This window comes from Oncorhynchus clarkii, chromosome 3 (genome assembly GCF_045791955.1).
Source record: "Oncorhynchus clarkii lewisi isolate Uvic-CL-2024 chromosome 3, UVic_Ocla_1.0, whole genome shotgun sequence".
NCBI lineage: Eukaryota > Metazoa > Chordata > Actinopteri > Salmoniformes > Salmonidae > Oncorhynchus > Oncorhynchus clarkii.
In genome coordinates, this window is record NC_092149.1 from 18,297,463 (window position 1) to 18,305,885 (window position 8,423).

Consider the following 8,423-nt stretch of genomic DNA (forward strand, 5'->3'; position numbering starts at 1 on the left):
ATGTTCATAGATGACCAGCAGGGTCAGATAATAATAATCACAGTGGTTGTAGAGGGTGCAACAGGTCAGTTGGCTTTTCATAGCTGAGCATTCAGAGTTCGAGACAGCAGGTGCGATAGTGAGAGTTAATCGAAAACAGCAGGTCCAGGACAAGGTAGCACGACCGGTGAACAGGCCAGGGTTCCATAGCCACAGGCAGAACAGTTGAAACTGGAGCAGCAGCACGACCAGTTGGACTGGGGACAGCTAGGAGTCATCAGGGCAGATAGTCCTGAGGCATGGTCCTATGGCTCAGGTCCTCTGGGAGGGGAGAGCGACAGAATTAGAAGGAGCATACTTAACTTCACACAGGACACTGGATAAGACAGGATAATTACACCAGAAACCATGCAGGATATAACCCCACCCACTTTGTCTTAGGTCTCTCTTAATGTAGTGTTGTGGTGTTTCTCTTGTTGTGATGTTTGTTTTGTCCTATATATTTGTATTGTAATTTCCCCCATCCCCGCAGGAGGCCTTTTGCCTTTTGGTAGGCCGTCATTGTGAATAAGAATTTGTTCTTTAACTGACTTGCCTAGTTAAATAAAGCTAAAAACATAATAATAATAATTTACAACCTCACCTGGAAGCCAGTTTCATGGGAGAGCAGGGGATGAAAGAGCCAATTGTTCAATGGTAATAATTAGCTAGGGAGCCATGATAGGACATCCACTGTTGGGACAAGTGCAGAAGGAACTTTGAATGATCTCTTAGAGATACTCTAGGTTTGACACCTCAACCAGTTTCACTCTTGTCTTCCTCTCTCGTTTTCCTCTGCTACCTCCCCCACCTGTTTGTCTCTGTCCCCCTCTTAGGTTCAGCCATGGAGCACATGTGGCTGAACTCGGTGAGTCAGTGTGTGGTGGTCATACCCGGAGCGGAAGTGTTTCTGCCTGCCTGAAGTTGTGTCTGGGCTGAGTGGGGGCAGTGGGGTGTGTGTGTGTGTGTGTGTGTGTGTGTGTGTGGGGGGGGGGGGGGGGGGGGGGGGTGAACCTGAACCTGAACCTGAGGAGTCCCCAGTGCCTGTACACCTGCATCACCCTGGTGTGCTGTTCTCTGCTGGTCACTGTCTGCCTGCTGCTGCTCATGACCCTCAACTCCCACCTGAAGCACCGCATGGGGAGCAGGTGAGTCAGAGAGAGGGGGTTAAAAAGTACCAAAGCTAAATCAAGTGCACCTGAAAGAATTTGCCAAATGTTCTCAGGACTGCACTCTAGACCAGGAGTATTCAACCGGAGTTCCGACAAAAATATAAAAAGAAAACCAAAAAGTGGAACAAATATATATTTGTATGAATAACGCTAGAAACAACAGAATAAACAATTGTATTATTACATACAGTAGAAAACATGAGTAAATCTTATTTCTAATGATGATGACTTTATTTCTCAACTCCTTATATTGAGCTCATTACACTCATTGGAGCTCATTACACTCATTGGAGCTCATTACACTCATTGGGAAGGATGGGCAAAAATGACTAACTACACAGTACAATTACAAAATACCATAAAGATCAATGTATCAAAGTAAACTACCAAATACATTTGAAATCTATTTAAAGACATATTACAAATACATGTAACAGAAATACTGCCCATCTCTGCTGACTGGAGTATCTGACATAGGGTTTGAAAAGTACGGGTCACAGAAAGTGCAACTGGTTGCTGGTATGCTTTCTTGACTTGGATATACATTTTTGACAACAAGTTTTACCTTTTTTTAACCAGCTAAACAGCTACTTTTAGCAAAAATGTGTTTGGAGTAACCTTTGTTTAGCTAATAGGCTATGTTAGTGTTAATACTTCCAAATTATAATGTGGGGAGATAAAAATAATGAAAAACTGACAACCAAATCTATTCATTTTAAAATGTTGGTTAAGGTTACTTCTCCTCGCCATTATCATTCACCTGATGATAAGACAAGACGTGAAAAATGCATTTTTGGCTAACATAAGATGGGGGTCTCTAGGTCACCAGTTTTCCTCTGTGGGGGTCCCTGGGTAAACAAGGTTGAAGACCCCTGCTCTAGAACATCAGTGGTTTAATTTGACCCACTGGGTTCTCTCTCTGTTTCAGGTTCAATTCACTGGTGACACGTCGGCGGTCCCTGTTTCTGATCATGCTGTGCTGGGGGGCCTCTGTGGCCATCCTGGACACCTGGGGAGGGGAAGAGGGATGGCTGGATGGGCTGGGGCTGGACGGGCATCCCCCCAGGCAACTGGACCTCCCCTCCTCCCCATCCGATGCCTCCCAAGTACAACCAGGACCGCTCTGTGATCGGGAAGTACCTCCCTTACGGCGGCTTCCTGTCCAAATTCTATGTGGAGGATCTCCATAACTTCACCTATGCAGAGATCCATGGGAGCCACTGGGGGCTGTGTGCCACCGACACTGTCCTCAGCCCCCAGTTCCTGGTCTATGTCTATGGGGTGACCGTCTTCCTGCTCCCCCTAATGGCCTGCTGGCCATTTACCTAGCTCTGGTCTGTGTGATGCCCAGACAGGACCCTGATGGTCTGGGCTCTGTCCCCCCAAAACGCAGCTCTCCCCGTGCCCACTCTCTGGGCCTCTCCCTCTGTCTTCTTGTCCTCCTGTGTCTGCCCCTTCACATCACCCACTCCCTCCTGGTTTTCTCCCCAGGCACACTGCCCCCGACCTGGGCTTTCCCGCTGGTCTCTTTCCTGTCGCAGCTCTACGGTCTGGTGCCCCCTCTCCTCTTCACCATTCCCATACAACGGGTGGGGGCCAAGCAGGCCCCCCTGCCTCTGCCCCACCTGACCCCCACAGGGGGTAAGACGGTGGGCAGAGCCCTGTGTTCAGCTGTGCAGGGGGCATCCTGCTCACTCAAAGGGAGGCTGTGCCCAGATGTGTGTGTGTAACATGGAACGGGAAAACAGGGAAGGTGTGTGTGTTAACACATTGTTACAACACCAGCATTCCCATCTCATATGTTCTAATTCACTCTCTTAGGCTCTGTTTACACACATGTCTAATATGGTAATACATCGAAATTGCTGAACATCCAATTTTCTTGGAGGTTTGCCCACAAACATAAGTTCCAATCATTGTGTGTAAACAGCGCCATGTATCATTGTGTGATTCACAAGGAGCTTCTTTGTGTATGTTTCCCCATATATATTCATCAACCTGTCAGTAGCACATACTAGACGTTAATGAGTTTTTCACACACTGTGCTGTTTAATTATTGAGTCCCATATCAAATAAGGTCACTAACCAGGCTTACATCCAACCTTTTTATGCTGTGTAAAGTACATTTCGGATAAAAAAGGTCAAGACAGGCCTGATGGAAACCTCTAATTTGTCTGTAGACGTTCCAAATGTCAGGCAAACAAAATACGCAAGACAAGCTGGGATCTTTTTGTGTCGGTAAAATTAATTATGTGAGAAATAGCAGAGGAAACGCCTTTGCGCGCAAATATTTATATAATAACCATCATACTGAAGTAAACATGGAGTCACAAGATGACATGGTGTGTGGTCCTTCCACTACGACTCGGGAAACCATGTAGTTTATTAGGCTACAGATTGAATTAAATATGATGAAATTCACAGGGTGGTGAAAATGCAAGGAGATGAACTTGATGCTCCTTTACAATAAATATTGAGGTTCTCATTCTGCCATTTGACAAATTCAAATAATCTTGCTCTTTTATCCATAATAATCTCATCAACCACACTGTATCTGCGACCTGTTGTCTAGGGCGCAATTGCCAAACCAGAGTGGGCATATTTACTATATAACGCAAACATTTTTGTGACTAAACCCTCAGTAGAGTTGAAAATGCGATTAAAACCAATTTAAATTCAATGTTTTATTCAGTACTTGGGAATTGAACTGCAAAAGTGTTGTATGTGTACTACATCATCATGCACAGTCTTTTATCAGCATCAAGTTCATTTGTTGGAAACACATTGCGCATATTGTTTTAATGCGGATTTTAGAATATTCACACGAAAATCTGTCGCCAATGGGATGGAAACATAGCTACCGAGAGAGAAAATATCACGCAACAGACTTCTCATCTCACACTGATCCAGAACTAAGCCTGGGACTAGATCAGGATATGTCTGCATTGTTTTTTTTTTATTTTTTTTTTTATTTCACCTTTATTTAACCAGGTAGGCTAGTTGAGAACAAGTTCTCATTTGCAACTGCGACCTGGCCAAGATAAGGCATAGCAGTGTGAACAGACAACACAGAGTTACACATGGAGTAAACAATTAACAAGTCAATAACACAGTAGAAAAAAGGGGAGTCTATATATACATTGTGTGCAAAAGGCATGAGAAGGTAGGCAAATAATTACAATTATGCAGATTAACACTGGAGTGATAAATGATCAGATGGTTATGTAAAGGTAGAGATATTGGTGTGCAAAAGAGCAGAAAAATAAATAAATAAAAACAGTATGGGGATGAGGTAGGTGAAAATGGGTGGGCTATTTACCAATAGACTATGTACAGCTGCAGCGATCGGTTAGCTGCTCAGATAGCAGATGTTTGAAGTTGGTGAGGGAGATAAAAGTCTCCAACTTCAGCGATTTTTGCAATTCGTTCCAATCACAGGCAGCAGAGAACTGGAACGAAAGGCGGCCAAATGAGGTGTTGGCTTTAGGGATGATCAGTGAGATACACCTGCTGGAGCGCGTGCTACGGATGGGTGTTGCCATCGTAACCAGTGAACTGAGATAAGGCGGAGCTTTACCTAGCATGGACTTGTAGATGAGCTGGAGCCAGTGGGTCTGGCGACGAATATGTAGCGAGGGCCAGCCGATTAGAGCATACAAGTCGCAGTGGTGGGTGGTATAAGGTGCTTTAGTGACAAAACGGATGGCACTGTGATAAACTGCATCCAGTTTGCTGAGTAGAGTGTTGGAAGCAATTTTGTAGATGACATCGCCGAAGTCGAGGATCGGTAGGATAGTCAGTTTTACTAGGGTAAGTTTGGCGGCGTGAGTGAAGGAGGCTTTGTTGCGGAATAGAAAGCCGACTCTTGATTTGATTTTCGATTGGAGATGTTTGATATGGGTCTGGAAGGAGAGTTTAGAGTCTAGCCAGACACCTAGGTACTTATAGATGTCCACATATTCAAGGTCGGAACCATCCAGGGTGGTGATGCTGGTCAGGCGTGCGGGTGCAGGCAGCGAACGGTTGAAAAGCATGCATTTGGTTTTACTAGCGTTTAAGAGCAGTTGGAGGCCACGGAAGGAGTGCTGTATGGCATTGAAGCTCGTTTGGAGGTTAGATAGCACAGTGTCCAAGGACGGGCCGGAAGTATATAGAATGGTGTCGTCTGCGTAGAGGTGGATCAGGGAATCGCCCGCAGCATGAGAAACATCATTGATATATACAGAGAAAAGAGTCGGCCCGAGAATTGAACCCTGTGGCACCCCCATAGAGACTGCCAGAGGACCGGACAGCATGCCCTCCGATTTGACACACTGAACTCTGTCTGCAAAGTAATTGGTGAACCAGGCAAGGCAGTCATCCGAAAAACCGAGGCTACTGAGTCTGCCAATAAGAATACGGTGATTGACAGAGTCGAAAGCCTTGGCAAGGTCTATGAAGACGGCTGCACAGTACTGTCTTTTATCGATGGCGGTTATGATATCGTTTAGTACCTTGAGCGTGGCTGAGGTACACCCGTGACCAGCTCGGAAACCAGATTGTAACATGCCTTCTGCTGCGGATGCTATAGATCTGGCTTTGATCATGTTTAATTAAACACACAGTAATAACAGCATGGTTGGTCCGGCGACGCCCTCATAATTATAGCAGAGAAATGCTCTTCATGGCTGTTTTGATTTACTTAGTAAATCTAACACTCTCCTTAAATAAAAGGCCTTGCTCTAACTAATTGGATTTTTCATCTTCAGGCCACGTTGGTGTGAAAAATGATGCACTTATGCACATGCACTCTCTCTATCTTTCTCTCTCTCTCTCTCTCTCAATTCAATGTTCAATTTGGGGGGTTTATTGGCATGGGGGGGGTTTATTTGGGGGGGATTATTGGCATATGTATACATATGGAGGTGTACCTGTGGATGTATTTCAAGGCCTACCTTCAAACTCAGTGCCTCTTTGCTTGACATCATGGGAAAATCAAAAGAAATCAGCCAAGACCTCAAAAATTGTAGACCTCCACAAGTCTGGTTCATCCTTGGGAGCAATTTCCAAATGCCTGAAGGTGCCAAGTTCATCTAGACAAACAATAGTACACAAATATAAACATCATGGGACCAAGCAGCCGTCATACCACTCAGGAAGGAGAAGCGTTCTGTCTCCTAGAGATGAACGTACTTTGGTGCGAAAAGTGAAAATCAATCCCAGAACAACAGCAAAGGACCATGTGAAGATGCTGGAGGAAACAGGTACAAAAGTATCTATATACACAGTAAAACAAGTTCTATATTGACATAACCTGAAAGGCCGCTCAGCAAGGAAGAAGCCACTGCTCCAAAACCGCCATAAAAAAGTCAGACTACGGTTTGCAACTGCACATGGGGACAAAGATTGTACTTTTTGGAGAAATGTCCTCTGGTCTGATGAAACAAAAATAGAACTGTTTGGCCATAACGTCCATCGTTATGTTTGGAGGAAAAAGGGGGAGGCTTGCAAGCCAAAGAACACCATCCCAACCGTGAAGCATGGGGGTGGCAGCATCATGTTGTGGGGGTGCTTTGCTGCAGGAGGAATTGGTGCACTTCACAAAATAGATGGCTTCATGAGGAAGGAAAATTATGTCGATATACTGAAGCAACATCTCAAGACATCAGTCAGGAAGTTAAAGCTTGGTCGTAAAAGGGATCTTCCAAATGTACAATGACCCCAAGCATACTTCCAAAGTTGTGGCAAGATGGCTTAAGGACAACAAAGTCAAGGTATTGAAGTGGCCATCACAAAGCCCTGACCTCAATCGTTTAGAAAATTTGTGGGCAGAACTGAAAAAGCGTGTGCAAGCAAGGCGGCCTACAAACCTGACTCAGTTACACCAGCTCTGTCAGGAGGAATGGGCCAAAATTCACCCAACATATTGTGGGAAGCTTGTGGAAGGCTAACCGAAACATTTGACCCAATTTAAATCATTCAAAGGCAATGCTACCCAATACTAATTGAGTGTATGTAAACTTCTGACCCACTGGGAATGTGATGAAAGAAATGAAAGCTTAAATAAATGATCCTAACTGACCTAAGATGGGGAATGTTTACTACGATTAAATGTCAGGAATTGTGAAAAACTGAGTTGAAATGTATTTGGCTAAGGTGTATGTAAACATCTGACTTCAACTGTGTATATAGAGTATATATTTATTTATATATCTCTCTCTGGTTTTAAGTGGGTCTATCTCTCTCCCTTTCCCTCTTGTCCCTCCCTCTATTCTCTCTCTCTTTATGTTCATCTCTCTTTTTATGTTCATCTCTCTCTTTATGTTCATCTCTCTCTCTTTATGTTTATCTCTCTCTTTATGTTAATCTCTCTCTCTTTATGTTCATCTCTCTTTTTATGTTCATCTCTCTCTTTATGTTCATCTCTCTCTCTTTATGTTCATCTCTCTCTCTTTATGTTAATCTCTCTCTCTTTATGTTCATCTCTCTCTCTTTATGTTCATCTCTCTCTCTTTATGTTCATCTCTCTCTCTTTATGTTAATCTCTCTCTCTCTATGTTCATCCTTCTCTCTTTATGTTCATCTCTCTCTTTATGTTCATCTCTCTCTATGTTCATCTCTCTCTCTATGTTCATCTCTCTCTCTCTCTTTATGTTCATCTCTCTCTCTGTTCATCTCTCTCTCTATGTTCATCTCTCTCTCTTATGTTCATCTCTCTCTCATGTTCATCCTTCTCTCTTTATGTTCATCTCTCTCTATGTTCATCTCTCTCTTTATGTTCATCTCTCTCTCTTTATGTTCATCTCTCTCTCTATGTTCATCTTTCTCTATGTTCATCTCTCTCTCTAACACATGCACACACACTCTGTTCTTCTCTCCCTTCTATTCTCTTCATTCAGATAACTGCCAAAATAAAGGAAACAATTAAGTAAATGAGAATAATAAAATATATTGAAAGCAGGTGCTTCCACACTGGTGTGGTTTCTGAGTTAATTAGTTAATTAAGCAGTTAACATCCCATCATGCTTAGGGTCATGTATAAAAATACCCAGTTTACCATTATTTTGGCCACCATGGCTAGAAGAGCTCAGTGACTTTGAAAGAGGGGTCTGAAAGGAGCATAGGGGGATTAAAGTGTGTGTGTGTGTGTGTCTCAGTCACCAGATCTCAAACCAATTGAACACGTACGTGAGATTCTAGAGTGACTCCTGAGACACCACCACCAACAAAACACAAAATTATGGAATTCATGGA

General features: G+C 43.7%; 1 pseudogene; it reads left to right on the plus strand.

Annotated features, from left to right (window-relative positions):
• LOC139385016 (adenosine receptor A1-like) lies at positions 1-2,920 on the plus strand (annotated as a pseudogene).
• Positions 2,921-8,423: the final 5,503 nt, after the last annotated feature.